At 28.0% G+C, this 18,133-nt stretch overlaps 1 long non-coding RNA gene and 1 pseudogene across 1 annotated transcript; one reads left to right on the top strand and one right to left on the bottom strand.

Annotated features, from left to right (window-relative positions):
- The first annotated feature begins 309 nt into the window (after positions 1–309).
- Positions 310–1,212, top strand: LOC125593320 (annotated as a pseudogene).
- A 14,371-nt stretch (positions 1,213–15,583) lies between these two features.
- LOC111210109 lies at positions 15,584–17,502 on the bottom strand. The gene is made up of 2 exons (XR_007329236.1): positions 17,334–17,502; positions 15,584–17,258 (listed from the first exon to the last, which is right to left on the bottom strand). It is a non-coding gene; the product is annotated as an uncharacterized LOC111210109 (long non-coding RNA).
- Between the last annotated feature and the right edge of the window lie 631 nt (positions 17,503–18,133).

The following is an 18,133-nucleotide window of genomic DNA, read 5'->3' as shown; positions in this document are numbered from 1 at the left end:
GAGGATAAACTCAGACCATTGGGTCTTAGTACTACAAGCAGGAGGTTCGTAGTAAATAATCGAGTTTGAACAGCCGCACGTGCCTACAAGAATAGGACTTTGCTTCATGGGGTTATATCTTATTTTGCTTACACATGGTAAATCTTAAAACTTTTTTTTTTTAAGATAAAATCTTGTAACATTATTTTCTCAAAAAACGAGATTTAATAAGATACTTACCCACTTGTCAAACTTCTTTTAAGAGAAATTCTTGAAACTAAGAAGACAAGATTTAAAAAGATAAGGTCAAAAGAAATTTACTAATAAGGTAAGATATTATTTAGTAGTTTAAATAAAAAGACCTTTCACACAATTTTTTAAATAAATACTACACCTTAATGCCTCTGTACTCCACTTATAATTATTTAGAGAAAAAAAAATGAAACACCTTGTACTTTTTATATTAGTTACTACATACTTTAGGCTAAATGAAGCTTGCAAAAAAAATCATGTTGTACTTCATAACGAACTCGGTCCTGGTAAACTTCTCAAGTTCCATTGTATTTCCTTCAAAGATAACTTAGGAAATCAAACACTTAGCCTTCAATGCCTCTCCATATATCATTGCATTCCATGAAGAAGTATTTCATGTAACAGCATGGAAATGTTTGTTAAGGCAAGGAGCGAACATGGAATATTTTTATGAAATTGAAGTATACAAAGCAGGAGACAGAATTATTCTCTTATTTGTCACTGAAATTATATTAAGAAGCCCAAAAGGAAACATGCCTTAGCCCAAGTTCAATGCAGACTGGCGAAGAGACACCTTTGTTTTCCGATCTCGAAACATGAAAGAAGAAGATAGAGGCGAAAGAAGTAAAGATTGATCGGATATCTGTTAAAACTCCGAGAATCTCCTTTCTCTGCGATTTACAGGTGATTTCTCCAAGGAGCGTTGTGCAGTTGGTGAAAACTCTGAGATCAGGGATCTCCAGTTCCACTGCCCTAGAAAGAGCTGACCGAACCACCAGAGGTTCAGCCATCAGTGGTGAGCTAACGAAATCCTGGACGAGGGTTCCATTTTCGTTGATTGGAGGTGAAGATCCCGCGGAAGTCCATGCAAGTCCTGCTCTCTTCCAGACAGAATTATCCCTATATGTGGCCAGATACGTGTATGGATGGCCAAACTTGATGGGATATACTTTTCAAGAAACTTAGATACACCACCCGTTTTGGCACTACTCTTGAGCCTGGAATAAAGCATAATGTATTTCTTTTTTTTTCAGGGAACTATATATAAGCTATATCAAAATATTATAATAACATATGAGTTTATGTGATATAATTTTTGGTATTGTTTTATCCATACCCGATGTTTTAGCTACTGTTATCTTATGGTCACATCCCCACATCGTCTATACATGAGTCTGATAGACCACCCTGTGTGTACTGGGTTCAGTGGAGAGCTGAAATGATGATATGAGAAAGTTTATAATCAAAGGAATAATTTACTTCATACTTTATACTTTATTGATAAAAACATCATGCACTTGGTAACTTAGGTTCCGATTAGTAACACTTTATTCTCGGAATTGTAAAAAAAAAATTAAACAGTAGAAAAATTAATTAAATTCTGTAAAATTTTAAAATATGCTGAATGAAAAACTTCAAAGTAGTTTTTTACAAAACTGGATAAACTTTTATAAATAAATTATATAAACAAATTTTTAAAATTTGATACATTATTTAATGGGAAATTTCCCAAAAAATGATTTAAAACTTGATTTTAAAAGCAAAAGTATATTCCAAATTCCATCAAATGCAAAAGTGATCCAAAAGGGTAGTGAAATTACAAATATCTCTTAATGATCAAACAAAAAACTTGTCATCACTTTTACGATTATAACCATGCAAAGTCATTTATAAAATTATTCAAAAAATAGATGAAAAATAAATTGAAATCATGTAATATAAAAAAATTCTAAATGATGTAAATTTATATTTGCTAAAATTAAATTGATTTCAACATGTTTGAGGGAATATAGGTTGTAAGTCATGATTATACTTGGTTTAGGGTTTGGTAACATATGTTGTAGTATTGTTTGTACTTTTAGGGTTAGATTTTAGAATCTTAATTTTTTGTTAAATAAAATAAATTTGACATATATGTGCTTAATTTTGTATATATTAAACATGTTATAAGATGATATTATGATTAATGAAGTGTTTGTTGTTATTTAGTTAGTTATTTGATTTAAAGGTTTAGATGACTTCTTGGAAAATTTAGGATCTAGAAGACTTCCAAGAAGCTTCCGAACCGAAAATATTTATCCTAATTAGAATTTTTGCCTCCTTATATAAATTTTTTTTACACATTCTCTATCTTCTTCTCAAATAGCTAAAACAAAAATATAATATTTCTCACTCTAAAATTCTCCAACCTCTCACTAGTATTTTTAACTTGAAGACAACAAATTTTAAATCAATTCCTCATCTCTTTGGTTCATGTCTTTCTTAGCACTTTATCTTATTTTTGCAGGTTTTTTATTTAATGGTTTTCATCATTCACTCCTCTAAATGTAGATCTATAAATTTTAGATATTAATTTTTGTGTGTGTTTATATGTTAGACTCGAAAAAACTATAGATTCAAACTAATGTGATTATTGTATGTATTATTTCAACATAAAATTTTTATTTCTGAATTTGTTTCTGTTTTGAAGCCTTTTAACGTTCTAGATATGCATGTTTTCAGATATGATGAAAATATCGACCTTTAGACTTCATTAGCCGACTTCTTTTTTTTGTCAACATTAGCAGACTTCTTTAGACACTACAAGAAAATTACTATATTATGACGATTTTTTTAGTGGCAATATTAAATAATCCGTGACAATAAAGATATTGTGACATAATTGTGACAATTTGAGAACAGTTACAATACCATCGTCACAAATGTTTGTTAGTAACAAAATTGTCACTGTGTTTGCGACACATTAATACAGTAATAATTCAGTCACAAACAGTAACAATATATACAAGTAACAAATTGGTTATAATTACCAACTAAATATAATGTCACAAAACTGTCATATTATGTGACTGTGATAACGTGTTAACTCCGTCACTCATTACAACGGAACTTTAGTCTTAAACTGTCACAAATAAAGACTGAAAAATCATCACAAATTTGTCTTCGGTTACGACTATCTGTTAGTCACAAATTTGTCTATTTTATAACTTAAATATCATCATAAATCCATCGCAGTTAGTTACTACTTTGTCATAGTTTTTTCACTAATTCATGAAGTGTTGCAGTTACTTCTGTGTGGATAGAAGCATCTAATCGTTTGAAGCTATTCTTTATTTATAACTAAAATATACAAAAATACAATACAAGGTAATATTCATATAAACGATAGCGTTAACAACTTAACACTTTATGATTCTTGCACAGAAAGCAAACGATATGGAGACTTCCTATACTATGATATTTTCGATTCAGATCCAACCATAATCTCTAAACAAAATCTAACAGTGAAATTGTCTTCGCCTTCTTCGATGATTTCTTTTATCCCGACCCCGATCTGCTCCACCTCTTCCCATGACTGGGCAATCTTACTTCTCCATTGTTCTTGTTACTGACCATGCTGCCGGCAAACACCACCTCAGTGTCAAGGATGAATGATGATAGTATCGGAGAGAAACTCCTTCGATTTCTTTAACCATAACGATATGCTCTCTCTCTAAGCCAGCAGCAGCTTTAGATTTTTATGGGGTGCAAGAAAGTCTGTACATATATATACAGAGGCACCTCTTTTTAGGGTTACATAATAATAGATTTTAAATGGGCTTTAAGGGTTTATAGGTAAAATAATTCACTGTAAATATTATTAAGTCTCATGATTTTTATGTCATGTGATATTGTAGAGGGAATTATATATAAAAAAAAATTGGTATAGTTGTTCAAAAAAAAATTGGTATAAATTATATATATATATATATATATATATATATTGTAAAGGGTATTATATATAAAAAGTTAGTATATCTCTTTCATTTTTGACTTAATATTTTTATCTAATAGAAAAACAATTCTATAAAAATATCAATCAAAATAATGATTGAAAATATAATATGATATGTTCATTTTTGTTATAAAGAAAGTATATATACGAATGACTAAAATGATACTAACTAATTTTATATAATACATTAGAAATACAATGAACTTGTTAATTACATCATTTGGTCGCAGTCTGCTACAAATAAAAATATTTTTGCATTCGTACTACTAACTCATGTTTAGTCACCCTATCATCGTAAACTAAGACAACCAATTCATAACAAATTCGTAACAAAGTTGTGACCATGCATTTGGTCATAATATTCTCACCTTCGGTTACAACTATCACTTTTGTCACAGTTTTGCTTCTAATTGGGACGAAATTTAGCTACAGCTAAAATAGTCATAACATTGTGACAAAATAACAACATATTTGTCACATAAAATTACGGTTACAATATTGTATCAACAATGTCACAAATTTGTGACAAATATTACAATACCAAAATTTAATCACAATATGTCTATTTTCTTGTAGTGAGAAGACCTTTGGAGAAGACTTCTTCAAAAAACTTTTGGAGAAGACTTCTGGAAGAAGACTTCCGGAGAAGTCTACTATGCAAACTGCCAAATTTGGTAAGAATTTTTTCACCAATTATTTTTATGTTTTTGTATGTTACATCAGAATAAAGTTAAATATTCAACTTAGGGGCTGAATGATTAAAATGCATCGGTTGTGGGTGTGGTTGCAGGAGTTTGTGGATGTGGGTGCTGCAGTTTCTAGCATTATTAAGTGATTTGTACAACTGGTACATTGGTTAGAAATTGGTGCGTTTGCGCAAAATTTAGGAAATTTTTGATTGGTTGGTTATGAGATAGTGCAACGGTTTAATAAGAAATTATCAATGTTAACACAATAACATTATAAAATATTAAAAACATACTATTATGATAAAATATAATGATTATCTCTTATATACTAAAAGAGAAGCATTACAACATTTTTTAGTAGCCACGTGTCATCCCTAGAATGATTCTTAGAATCCTTAGAGAAATAAGTTAGTCCATCTAAATATATAATAAACTTTTTATTAAATTAACCATGTTGATAAAAAAAATTAAACTAACCATAAATTCATTATTAATGTTCTTCTTATTTCCTTAAATAAAAACTACGAAATTGCCCAATGTAGCTAAAATATATATGACAATTGATTTTAAATAATAAGGATTTGATAAAAATTAGTGTATCTTCATTCATATTTTTTTTAAAAAAAATTAAACTACTAAAATAAATTAAACAACCCTATTAACCATATAATAAAATGTAAGATATTTCTGTTTATGTTATATTTTAAATTTTTAAAAACGACGATAAATGACTAAAACTGTTAAAAGTTTCACATTCAAATTTTGTGATCCATGGTTTAATTTTTTTACTATGACAAGATACAAATGATTACAAAATCATATAAGTAGACTACTAAGTCTTAAGATTAAAAGATATATATAAATATATATTTTGTTTTTAATTAAACTACACACCATATAAAAATATAAAAATATTATAATTTAAAATTTTACTTTGAACATTTTTTTTTTGATAGAAGCTTTGAACAAATATTGACAACTTAACTGTTTAAAAAAGATAAATTACTAAAACTATTAATTCCACAATGAAAGTTTTGTTACCAATGATTTAAATTTTTTGTTATAAAAGTTACAAATGATAAAAAAACATATGAATAGAAAGCATCATTTAATAGATATTAATATAAAAATTATACTATATATATGTAAATGTCATTTAAATTTAATTATATACCATATCAAATAGAAAAAAATTGTTGTTTGGATTAATAAAATTTATCTATATGTTCGCACCAATTTAATTATATATGTAATAACTAATGAATTTTTAATTATTCAATATATATTTTTATTTCATAATATGTAAAAAATATATAATACGTAATATAATTTATATATGTAATGTTCATTCCGCGCAAGACGCGGATTATAACCTAGTTAATATAATATAATTAATAATATTATTATTATATTTCTATTTTATTTTTATTTAGATGAAAGTTAAAATTTCAATAAAAATTGTTTTGAATGTTAATGTTTAAAAAATTATAGTGAACATTATTGGTTTAAAGGTTTTATAAAATAAATTGTGATATTGTTAATGAATTTAAATTAAAATACATATATATATATATATATATATATATATATATTTATTTAATTATAATCTTTCAATTTTAAAATAATTATAGAAATATTTTTATTATTATTTATCTATTCGCAACCGCGAACGCAAACCAGCTTTTCATTTTAAGAGATTTGGAGCGTTTTGAAGGGATTATAGCGTTTTTGTGATTGTTGCAAAACGCCAACAACCGTTACCAACCGCAAAAGCTGTGTTATTATTTTAGTTTAATTTTTTTTTTCATGGTTATATTATATTAAACTTACCATAATTGTTTTCTTATTTTTTTAACTTTTTTTTTGAAACTTTCTCTATTTTGAAGCCATTTTAACATTTTGCAACATGGTTGTTCTTGGGGACTGGGTTTTATACACTGTTTGTGGAGAAATATGTATCTATAATGCTGATATGAAACAAAGCATAACCCTACCCGTAACCCACTCTTAAATCCAACACTTTTGTTCAAGAAGAATATTTTTAGTTTGCATACTTTTTGAGACACGATCCTGTTCTTGATCAATACATAGTCGTCTGTAATGTTGTTATATGTTCATATATTTTGAGATGATAAACTCGGAGTATTGGGTCTTTTCATTGCAAGGAATCGAGTTTGAAAAGCCTCACGTGCCTACAAGGCTACATGAACAGGACTTTGCATCAATGGCTTTAATAAAATAAATATTTAAAATATATTTATATTATTTTATATATGTTTTTATTTTTTTTTGAATTTTAGCGATCAATAAAATAGATTCTCAAACTTCATATAATTACGGTTACTGTGAAAAGAATCAAATGGTGCACAATTAAAAAGTATCGGACCAAATTACAATAATCTAAAAGAAAAAAAAACATAAAATGTAAAAAAATAATTCATAAAGGACACGTGTCATCAAACCTCCTTGCCACTTGTCATAAGAAGAGAAAAAATTAACATTATATATATAGTTTTTGGTTCCACGTGGTAAATCTTAAAACTTTTTTTTTAATCTTAAAACTTGTTTAAGAGAAAATCTTTAAAATATTGTTTTTCTAAGAAAAACAAGACTTAAAAGATATTTATCAACTTGTTAAACTTATTTTAAGAAAAAATCTTGAAACAAGATTAAAAAGATATGGTCAAGACATGCTTGTAAAAGAAATTAACTAATAAGGTGATATATTATTTAGTAGTTTAAATAAGAAGATCTTTCACAGATTTTTTTATTTATAAATACTACACAATAATGCCTTTGTAGTTCACTCATAATCATTTAGATCAAATGAAACACCTCGTACTTTTTATATTAGTTACTGCATACTTTAGGCCACGTGAAGCTTGCGTAAAAAATCGTGTTCTACTTCATAACGAACTCGGTCCTGGTAAACCTCTTGAGTTCCATTGTTATTCCGTAAACAATGATTTAGGCGTCAAGAACTTAAACTTCAATGCTACTCCATATGTCATCGAGTTCCACGACGATTGGTTTTTCATAACAACATGGGATTGTTTGTTAAGGCAAGGAGCTAACATGGAATATTTTTATAAAGTTGAAGTATACAGAGCAGGACATAGATTTATCCCTAAATGTGGCCAGATACGTGTATGGACGGCCAAACTTGATGGGATATACTTTTCAAGAGACCTTGATACACCACCCGTTTTAGCCCTACTTTGGAGCCTGGGATAAAGCATGATGTATTTCTTTTTTTCAGGAAACTATAAGCTATATCAAAATAATATAATAACATATGAGTTTATGTGATATAATTTTTGTCTGCTAAATTTCTGGTATTGTCTTATTCATTCCCAATATTTTAGCAACCGTTATCTTTTGTCAAAAAAAAGAGCAACTCTTATCTTTTTTAACGCTGATTTATTATGATATTACAGTTATGAGTCGTAGACGATTTGACAACCGACAATACTACTTGCTTTATGAGGATCTACGCCTAAGTGTATCACCTGAGCCGTCTTATGAAGATCCACACCTGTCCGAATTTACTTGCACCATGTTGAAGATCCCTTGTAAGTCTTTCTTTCATAGTCTACATAATTGTTTAATAAATCGTTTTCTCTAGGAATTGAAACCTGGACCTCCTATAATAGGCAATCTGCAAGAAATTGCATAGGCTGAGATTCGAATCCCACACCTGGATGTAGAAATCTTTAAACCTTAACCACTACGCTATGGTGCTGCCACATGCAACCGTTATCTTATGGTCACATCCTCAAATGGTCTTGATTTGCTAAAAATATAGATTAGGACCTTGATATTCAAATCCCCTATATATTATTTGTGAAACATTACGACTTCTTTTTGTAGCCACATGTCATCACTAGGATGATTCTTAGAATTACTAGAGAAATAGGTTGGTCCATCTAATTATATAATAAATTTTTTATTAAACTAACCATAAATTCATTATTAATGTCAATTATTATTTCCTTAAATAAAGATTACGGAATTGCCTAATGTGGGTAAAGTATATATGACAATTAATGATTTTGAATAAAAAAGATCTGATAAAAAAATGTATCTTCTATCAAATTTGTTTAATTTAAAACTATTAAAATAACTTAAAAAAAAACAAAATAACCATATTATAAAAATTTAGATTTTTCTGTATATTTTATATTTTTAATTTTAAAAAATGACTATAAATTACTAAAATTGTTAAAAGTCTCACATTCAAATTTTGCGATCCATGGTTTAAAATTTTTGTTATGACAAAATACAAATGATTACAAAATCATATAAGTAAAAGTCTAATTTAATTAATCATTAAGATTTAAAATATATATGTATATATATATATATATCATTCTAAATTAAACTATAAACCATATTGAATAAATAAATATTTTAGTTTCAAAATTTACTTTGAATAATTTTTTTGATAAAAGTTTTGAACTAACATTGATAAATTTTTTTAAATTATCAATTACTAAAATTATTAGTCCCACAATGAAAATTTTGTTATCAGTAATTTAAAGTTTTTGCTATTAAAGATACACATGATCAAAAAAAACATATGAGTAGAAAACACCATTAAAAAAAATAGACATTAATATTAAAAATATACTATGTATGTTAATATCATTTAAATTTAATTACATATCCTATCAAATTTTTTTAAAAAATTGTTTGTATTAATAAAATTGATTTATACGTTCGCACCAATTTTATTATATATGTAATAGTTACTGACTTTTAATTATTTAATATATATTTATTATTTCATAATATATAATATGTAAGAACATATAATACATAAAATAATTTATATATATAATTTTTATCCCGTGCAAGGTGCGGGTCTTAATATAGTTTACATTAATATAACTACAATTTTAAAACAAGTTTTTTAATCTCATTGCAAGGCTCGTAAAATACTTGAGTCGGGTCTGCCAGTGATGGGAGCCGCAACATGATTCGGGGTTGGGTTTTATGCATTGTTTGCATAACAATATGCATCTATAATCCCGAGATGAGACAAATCATAACCCTACCCGCCCTCAAATCCAAAGGTTTTTCCCAAAAAGAATATTTTTAGTTTGCATTTATTTTTTGAGACACGAGCTTGTTCTTGATCAATACATAGTAGTCTGCACTTTTAATATGCTCATAATATTTTGAGAAACTCGGAGCATTGGGTTTTAATACTACAAGCAGGAGGTTCTACCATCATGTGTCCTGAGCTCGATTGAGCCGATCCAAGAAATCTTGCAGACAAAGTCGTTTGCCATCTTAATCTTGCTGTGAAGTACGCTTGTGTACTCTAAAAAACATTCTCTCCTCGGTGTAATATGGTAGGATGTTCCCGTATCCAAAACCCACACATCAATAGAGTATGTGTGTGTGTGTGTTCGTGCACAACAAGAGTGGAGTACATATAGGATTAAAAATCACCAATTGTATTATGACAAATCAGATTTTTAATTTGTTATTTTCAAAAATGTTAAATTTTCCAATAATTATTTATTTCAAAATAAAACAGAAACCAAAATCAAATAATTTAAGCTAAAAAAGTAGAACATTATAAATAAATTAACTTAATATATAAAATATTTTTCGAAATGTAACACAAAAATATAAATACAAAATAATAATTAATTTAAAATGCAAGAGTTTCAAAAAATTATAAGTAAATAAATTTAACTCATGATTTTTAAAATTTAGGCTATATACTAATGAAAATATTCACAATAACATATACTATGTATAAGTTGAAAGAATAAATAATTGAGAATGTTCACATAATATTTTAAAAACACCAAAAATATGGGAAATTATTTATAATAAAATTATTATATTTCATAATTATAATGTTGAATTTCGAAACTTTATTTTAGAAAATATTATATCAAAATATAAAAATCTTAGTTTTAGTTTACTATTTTTTAAAATGTAAAACTTTCCAAAATTGATTATTTGAATACAAATGGAATTAAATATCAAAAAACCAAACTACTAAATAAATAATTAAAATTAATTTGACTCATATATATATACTAATTATTTGGGAATTTATCATAAATCTATATTATAAAAAAGTTTAGGCGATGTTAAGAACAAAGTTGAGGCTATAAGTACTGAAAGTGTCCACATAGGATTTAAAAAAAAACAATTATATAAAGACAAATCAATATTTTTATTTTTATTTACAAAAATGTCAATATTCCCTAAACAATTTTCATTTAAAAATAAAATAGAAACCAATATCAATCAAATTAAGTTAACAAAAGTAAAACATTATAAATAAATTCACTTAATATATATAACATTTTTGAAATTTAACCTTAAAATAAAATACAAATAAGAATTAATTTTATAAAATACAAGGCTTTTAAAAAATTATAACTAAATAAATTTAACTCATGATTTTCAAATTTTAGGTTCTATACTATTGAAAATATTCACAAATAACATATAATATATATAAGCTGGGCCATAAATCATTGAGAATATTCACATATTATTTTAAAACACCTAAATAAGCTAAATCATCATTTTCTTTACTGTATAAAAGTTGAAGCTATAAGTCATTGAGAGTATAGTTTACTATTTTTTAAAATGCTAAAATTTCCAATTCAATCAAATTCAGACAGAAGATCGTGATGGATGGCACTTTACTAAAAATGGGAGATACACGATTAAATTTGGATATCAAGTAGAACGAGTAAACCTGGATAGAGAAAGAACGCTAACAGAGTATGGTCCTTCGGTCTCTCCGCTAAAACTTTTTGCTGGAAATTACGCTGTCGACCTAAGATGAAACATTTTTTATGGCAACTGTTATCATGATATATAGCGGTTAAGAAAAAATTAAGAGCATGAGGACTACAAGGGGGTACAATTTATGCACAATGTGGAGTACCTGGGGAATCCATAAATCATGTGTTTTTGAATGCCTACCGGCGGTTCAAGTTTGAGCGCTCGCACGAATTCCATTGAATCCATACATCTTTCCCACTCAATCACTTGCAAATGGATCATTTATTTTGGAGGGTCTCTCCGGAATTGAAAGATCATCAATCTGCATGGATTTTATTGTACATATGGAAATGTGAAACAACAAAGTCTTTAGCAATATGGATATTGATTCTAGAGACACTCTCAAATTGGCAAAAACAAGTCATTTATTTGGGTTGAGGCACAAATTTTTCACTTACCCAGGGAATCAATCAAAGCTGATTACCAGTAGAAGCAATAGTACCGTCTATCCCAGGGAGATGTTGTTTTACGGATGGATCATGGAAAAAATAAGTAATCTATTCGGGACAAGGGTGGTATATCACACTTTAAAGTTTTGATGGTTTAATTGGAGTGAGGAATACAAAAGTGAGTCAGTCGCTACTTCACTCGGAGATAGATGCTCTCATTTGAGAAACGGAATGTATGAGAAATCTAAGACAATTTACTGTTACATTTGCAACGAATTGTTCTCAGTTGTTGAAGATGGTTTCGGAACCAGAAGAATTGCCAGTCTTTGCAAATTATTTGGAGGACATAAAGATCATAAAGAGAAGTTTCAACAGCTCAGAGTTCATTCAAATACCATAGACACTTAATTCAAGGTCGGAAAGTCTCGCACGCAGTGCAAAAAAGCAACTACCGTTTGTTATCCATATGTATGTGGAGCTACCCGTTTGGTTTGCAGAGTTTATATGAATATGTTTAAGTTGCTGACAAAAAAAATCCAAAGTAAATTTTATAATAAAATAAATGGTAAGTTAATGTTAAAATAGTAAAAGTAACAAAATTAAAAACATCTCAAAATTCACAATGTATAAAACAAGAAAATTAAATTTCAAAAAAAAATATTTTAAAATAAAATGAAATTCCTATTACATATATAAGTTAAACTACCAAACTTATTTAAAAAATGGTAACTATTATAGTAAAAAAAATATATATATATATATATATATATCTATACAATATAAAATTTGATGCTATTAACCATTGAGAGCGCCCGCGTAGGATTTAAATCCACCAGTCGTATTTTGACAAATCAGTATTTTAATTTATTATTTTTAAAAATGTCAATATTTCCAAAAACTGTTTATTTCATAGTAAAACATAAAGCAATTTCAAATAAGTTAAGAAAATTTAAAACAATAAAAATGATATGACAAATCAGATTTTTAATTTGTTATTTATAAAAATGTCAATATTTCCAAAAAATTGTTTATTTCATAACAAAATAGAAATCAATATCAAATAAGAGGCAAACTAACAAAAGTAAAAACATTATACAAATATTAACTTCATATATATAATAATTTCGAATTTTTTTTGTGAGCAATAATTTCGAAATTTAACATATATAATAATTAATTTGAAAATGCAAAAATTCCAAAATAATTATAAATATATACATTTAAAAAATATGCATTTCAAGTTTAGGCTATATGAAATTGAAAATATTAACAAAATAACAAATACAATATATTATTTAAGGCTATAAATCAGAGAGACTTTACACATATTATTTAAAATAGTTAAGAAAAATATATCAAATCACCATTTTATTTATTATTTTAACAAATTTCAGGATTTCCAAAAACATGCTTCTTTCAAAATAATATGAAATCAATATATTTTAATAAACAATCAAACAAAAATCAGTAAAAGGAAGAGAAATTGCTACAAATACCACATCCATAGTACCATTTTCATGTTTACACTATTCATTTTTACCTTCACTTTTAATGAAAGGTAAAAGACGCTTATACTCATAGGGTTAAATAATCTAGACTAAAGGTTTAGAGTTGAGGGGGGGTGGATAGGATTTTTGGAATATGAAATTTAAGATTCTAATAAGTGTATAAATAAATACTTATAAAATATAACAAAAATAAAAAATAGTTTCAAACATAATTTTTGATTTTCAAAAAGAAAATTTGAAAAAGAATAAAATAAATTCGAAAAAAAAATTAAAAAAAGTTCGAATTTGAAAAAGTATAATTTGAAAACATTAAAAAAGTATTTTTTATTTTTTCATTTATTTAAATAAAGATTTATTATATATATAGAGAACAAGTGTATAATAGTCTTTTACCACTTAGTGAAGAATGTATTTTTGAAAATGTTCTTTTAGTGGTGGTAAAGATGAAAAGTGGTACCATGAAAGTGGTAAACATGAAATTTCCCCTAAAAGAAAATAGTATATATGATATATAAAAAAAAAATTTGGAGTTAACATAAACAAAATTAAAAGAATAAAAGAATTTTATATAACAAGACAATATAAATCTAGAACAACGAGTAAAAATAATAAAACAATATGATAAATTAGCACTATAATTTATTATTTTAAAATATGTGTATAATGTTTTTACTTTTGTTTGTAAGCCATATTCGATATTGATTTCTATTTTGTTGTGAAATAAACAGTTTTTTTTTAAATATTGACATTTTTGAAAATTTAAATTAAAAATCTGATTTGTCATATTACGATTGGTTGTTTTAAATACTACGTGAACGCCTTCAATGGCTTATATCCTCAATTTTTATATAGGAAAAATAATAGCTGACAAAAACAAAATATAGGAAAAATAATAATCATATTTGAATAAAAAAACAATATGACAAATTAGCATTCTAATTTATTATTTTAAAAATATTAATATTTCGGAAAATTTATTATTATTATTTTTAAAATATTAATATTTCTGAAAATTATTAACTTCAAAATAAAATAGAAATTAATAATAAATTTGGTAAACTAACAAAAGTAAAACATAATAAATAAATTAACTTAATAAATGTAACATATTTCGAAAACTAACATAAAATAACTAAAATATTAATAATTAATTTCACAATATATGACTCTCAAACAATTATAACTATATAAACTTAAAACACGAAGTTTAGGTTTTACGCTATCGAAAATATTCATTAATAACATATACTGTATAGCTTATGATCTGAAGCACTGAGAGTGACCACATATTATTTCCAGGCACCAAATAAATATGTTAAATCACCATTTAGTTAACATTTTTAAAAATAATTTGTCATCTTAAGTATTTTTAATAATTTTTGAATATTTTTATAACATTATCTTTCAAAATAAAAAGGAAATTAAGATTACATTTAGCAAACATGAAAAACAAGCAAAATCATCAAAGGAATCAGTTTGATATATAAAATAAAAATTTGAAAAATTGACATAAAATTAACTAACAAAAGATTAATCTTAAAGAATACGAGAATTATAGATAATAAAGATGAATTTAAAATAATAGAAATTAAAAACTGAGATTATATATTATTCAAAGTGTTCACAAAGAATTGACAATAACATCAATAGTATACTAGATAAGCATTCTCATTTGATATTTTAAATAAAAATGTTAGAAAAATATTTCTCTAAAAAAAAATTAAATTGAATAAATTAAACAAAATATATTTTTTATTTAAAATAATTGACTTGATATATAAATTAAATATTTTAAATTAACATAACATTATTAAGTAACAAAAAGAACAAATGATTTAAAAGAAAATAATCATGCATGTATAAATAACGTAAAAATCAATACAAAACAACAAAAGGATAAATTAAAAATTGTAAAAGTTATTTTAAAATTTAGATTTTTTTTCACTAACTATTGAAAACTTAACATAAGAAGTTTAAAAAGAAAGAAATAAAATTAGTTCCACAATTTCTTTTACGATAGGGGATATAAGCTTTTCACAATATTCACATTCTAAAATATCAAATTATCATACACTACAAGAAAACATATTTTTTACGAGGGCGGTATTCGTTGTAAATTCGTCGTAATAGGGGCTTTACGACGAATTAACATCGATACGCGTTTCGTTGTTAAACGCTCGTCGTAACGGAGGTTTCGTCGTAAAGTCCTAGTTACGTTTACGAGGAAGTCAATTCCTCGTAAAGCGGAAGGAAACTATTCGTCGTAATGCCCTCGTAAATGACGATGTAAATACCTCGTAATAGTTCGTTGTAAAAGCCACGTAAGGCTTCCACGTAAAGTCGATGTAAATTTTACGAGGACTTTACAACGACTTCATGTAAATTCCTCGTAAACGTTACGAGGACTTAACGTGGAATTTTACAACGAATTTACATCTCCATATTTAAAATATTAATTAATTATAATAATTATATAAATTTTATAAAACAATAATTTTAAAATTTAAAATATTTGAAATAAAATTAAATATGAAACCAAATAATATTTTTAAAAAAATTATAAATTCATTAATTAAATAGAATTTAAATTTTTTATACAAAACAAAAGAAATTAAAAAAGGAAACTAAAGGCCAACATCATGGTCATCGAAGTAGTTGGCTGAGGGGTTCGGGTCTGTAGACGTTCCTGCTTCGGGATCCGGCTGGCTCATCCCGAGAGCTGCTCGTCTCTCCGCCAAAGCTCTCTGCAAAGTTGGATTTCCCACTGCCATCACATCCAGCAAACCCTCGAGAGAGTCCAAACGCTGCTGCTGGGTATCCATGCGAGCCTGCATCTGATCGTTGTCCTGGTCCCGTCTCGAATAGTATGACGAAGTCGCCCTTGCAACTTCGTTAACGGAACCTATTCCAACCGTCCTACCCTTCTTTCTAGGAGCCACCTATATGTATATATATAAAACCGTATTTAGAGTTAATAATAAAATAAAGAAAAAAAATTAAAATTATTAAATTTTACCTCCTCGAAGATCCGGTCGACCTCTACGGTTGACAACTTGACGGGTAATCCATCTGCAGACTGTTGGGTAAGTTTCGTCTCTTGCTCTTCAACCCGAGACGCCACAGCGTTGAAGAGTTTCTCGGATGCAGGATCCACAAAAACCCCATCTGGTGAGGCGTGAGTCATCTTGAATAAGTCCGAGAGAGATGGCAAAACTCCCGTCTTCTCCAACTAATAAACAACAATAATAAATAAATTAAATATAATTAATAAATACAAGTTTAAAATAATGAAAATTATAAATTTAAATAAAACTTACAGCTTCGAGACGAATTCCGGCATGGGGTTTTTGGCCGGATCTATGAACCATGGGCAAATGGCCATCTTTATCCCTCGTTCTTCGGGAAGCGGAGCAGGAGTTGGCTTTGCGGATGGAGCTGGGTTCGTTCCAATAGGTGATGAGGCCATCCCATGCTTCCTTTGTGACCCCGCTCGGCTTCCCCTCATAGCCGTAAATCTCCCACTTGTCCTTCCAATCGGAGACGGTGTTGCAAAGACGAGTTTTCGCCTTTGCAATAAATTCGCTCTTCACCCTCTCGGTGATTCCTACGGACCAGTTCCACCTTTGCTGAAAAAACAAACATTTTAAAAGATTAGAAAAAAAAATAATAATTATTTAATTAACAATATAAATATTAATAATATGTAAATATAATTACCGCAAAACATTTAAACCACGTCGTCTTGACGTGATCGGGAGTCATGGTCCAGTTGGGATAAGGGCCGTCATAATATCCCTTCATCGTCTCTGAAACGCTCCGGCTAACACGGTTGTTAGCCCCAAACCTGCAAATATAACAAATTTGTTAAAAAAATTGATCAAAGATTTTAAATTTAAAATTAATAATTTTATGTACTTACCAATAAGTACCCGGGGGTCTATCGGGGTCCAGAACGTGTAAACCCTCTCGTCCGGGCTGGGCAAGCAAATCCTCGACGGTGTATCTTGCGAATGGTGCATGAGCTGGCACCCGCAAATCGGGATGAACTGCAGCCGGTGGGGCAGGCTGATCCGGGGCGACAGGTGGAGCTCGTGGGGGAGGCATCTGAGATGGAAGAGGAGGAGGGGTCGAAGGAACTCTCCGAGATGTGTGAGAGTCTGGAACTGTCCCGGAAGAAGACGATGGACCGCTAGAGGAAGATCCATCGCCAAACAAATCCGCATACGTAGGTGCAGGAGCTGCTGGTCTCGGTCTAGGAGCCATCTAGAAAATTTAAAAAAATTAAATTAATATATATCCTAAACGAATTGTTTAAAATAATTTTCTAAACTAATCATCTAAACTAATTCCGTTAACTAATCACCTAAACTAATTCCCTAAACTAATCACCTAAACTAACAACCTAAACTATAAAAAAAAAAAAAGATAGAGAGAGAAAGTTACCTTAGAGGGGGAGAGGAGTTAGGGAGGAAGATACGAGCAGTGCTCGTCTGAAAGACTTCTCCCATATATATAAAAACGGTTTCCTCGTAACTTCCTCGTAACATTACGACGAAGTTACCAGGCCCGTGTTTTTTAATTTACGACGAAGTTACCAGGCCCGTGTTTTTCGATTTACGACGAAATTACGTCGAAACATTGGTTTACGACGAATTTACAAGGCCCACGTTTACGACGAAGTTACCAGGCCCGCGTTTTTCCATTTACGACGAAATTACG

Source organism: Brassica napus, chromosome C9 (genome assembly GCF_020379485.1).
Source record: "Brassica napus cultivar Da-Ae chromosome C9, Da-Ae, whole genome shotgun sequence".
In the NCBI taxonomy this organism is placed as follows: Eukaryota; Viridiplantae; Streptophyta; class Magnoliopsida; order Brassicales; family Brassicaceae; genus Brassica; species Brassica napus.
Note: the sequence above shows the minus strand (reverse complement) of the source record. Positions and strands in the feature narration are given on the sequence as shown.